Below are 1818 nucleotides of genomic sequence, written 5' to 3' on the forward strand. Positions count from 1 at the left end.
TTGAAGGCCGTCAGGCAGGAGAAATGCTCCCTTACTCACAGGGCAAAGTTGAGGGCAGAAGCAAGTCTTTTGCTTTAGTCATGCCTTCAACTGATTGGACAGGGCCCATCCACATTAAAGAGGGCAATCTGCTTTACATAGCCTACAGATTCAAATGTTGGTCTCACACAGGAACACCCTCACAGATAGGCTGGATGTTTGAGCAAATGTCTAGGCACTTCCATGGTGCAGCTGACACAAAATTAACCACCACAATAATCATTTATCAAGAATACTGCAGAATTTCTAAATTACACAATGACATGGCAGCCAAAGGACCAGAAACACTAAGCTATCTCCATCCCATAGGTTTGTTTTTCTCAAATGTCAACGTGGGAAAGTGAAAGTTCAGGAAAGTTAAAATTCCTCCACTATTGATTCCTCTGATGATTATACTTGAGAATATAGACCATTTTGTACACACAGCTTCTCTATATGGGTTAAAAAGAAAACTGTGTTCAGAAAGTTTGTACTAGGAATTCTAACAAAGCAATGGGGTTTGTTTTACCTGCTTTGATAGATTAAAAATGGCCACAATTCTTTGCTACTGCTTCCATTAACAAGTATAGCCTATTTCCCCTCCCCTTGAATCTGGGCTAGTCTTATTACTTGCTCTGACCAACAGAATGTGGCAGATACAATACTGTGCCAGTTCCAGACCTAGGTCTTAGGATGCCTGGCAGTTTCTTTTTTTGGAGCTCTGAGCCACCATGTAAACAGGTCTGTCCAACTATCCTTTGATACAGAGACCACATTGAGAAAAATGCATAGTGAGTTTTGAGCTGTCCCAGCTACCCCAGCTGAAGCATCAGGCATCTAAGGGAGGCCATACTGAACATTGTCTTCTAGCAGAGCTCCCAGTTGAATGCAGCCACGTGAGGAACATCAGTCAGAAGCACACTGAGAGATGAGCTACTCCTACCTGCCCAGGCCTGCCCAAATTGTACAACTATGAGCAAATACATGCTGTCTTTTAAGCCACTATGATTTGGGCTGGTTTATTACGTAACAGGTAACAGATACACTTATCGGGGCATTCTCAATCCTTGCACCAAATGAGCCTTTTTGTTTGCTGGAATAGTGTTATCTTCATTGGTTTCCTGTGGTGTTACAATTTAGGAAAACAGCACAGTAGCTAGCATCTATAATTATTTGTAAACTCTGAATTATCAGTTATTCCTGGAAGATTTTTTGCATGGAAAACTTAAATGCCTGGGCCGTTTCCAGGTGTTTGGGCATTGGTTGTAGTTTATTTGATGCTGAACCATGGATCAGATGGAATTGAGAGACCTGAGAATCACTGAAGCCAGTTTGATAGAATTTTTGGCTACAGACGTCCAAATATCTGGAGACGGGGTCTTGACATAGGAGATGAGAGTTACTAATTGTGGTAGCCGTCGTAATGTCACAGTGTAAAGGTTACAAAACAAAATCAAGGCTATGGATGAGGTGGTAAACAACTTTACCCTGGGCGTGGATGATGACACTGAAGAGCTCCTAGAGGTAGTTCTTGAGGAATTGACTAATCAGTTGTTGGAACTAGAATGCAATAGCCAAGATGTGGAAGCAACCTAGGTGTCCATCGATAAATGAATGAGTCTACAGCCATGCCACCCTGAACAAGCCCAATCCCATCTAATCTCGGAAGCTAAGCAAGGTCGGGCCCGGTTAGTGCTTGGATGAGAGAGCACCTAGGAAGACTAGGTGCTGTAGATGTAAAAAAAAAAGGGATTGTAAGCTGACAAAGTCCTTGCAATCTGTGAGGTCAATCAATGGTTG

The 1818-nt window shown here is 42.5% G+C and overlaps 1 pseudogene; it reads left to right on the forward strand.

The window, feature by feature from the left end:
- Positions 1-1636: 1636 nt before the first annotated feature.
- LOC120604707 (uncharacterized) lies at positions 1637-1755 on the forward strand (annotated as a pseudogene).
- Positions 1756-1818: the final 63 nt, after the last annotated feature.

This window comes from Pteropus medius, unplaced genomic scaffold (assembly GCF_902729225.1).
Source record: "Pteropus medius unplaced genomic scaffold, Ma_sr-lr_union100, whole genome shotgun sequence".
Lineage (NCBI taxonomy): Eukaryota > Metazoa > Chordata > Mammalia > Chiroptera > Pteropodidae > Pteropus > Pteropus medius.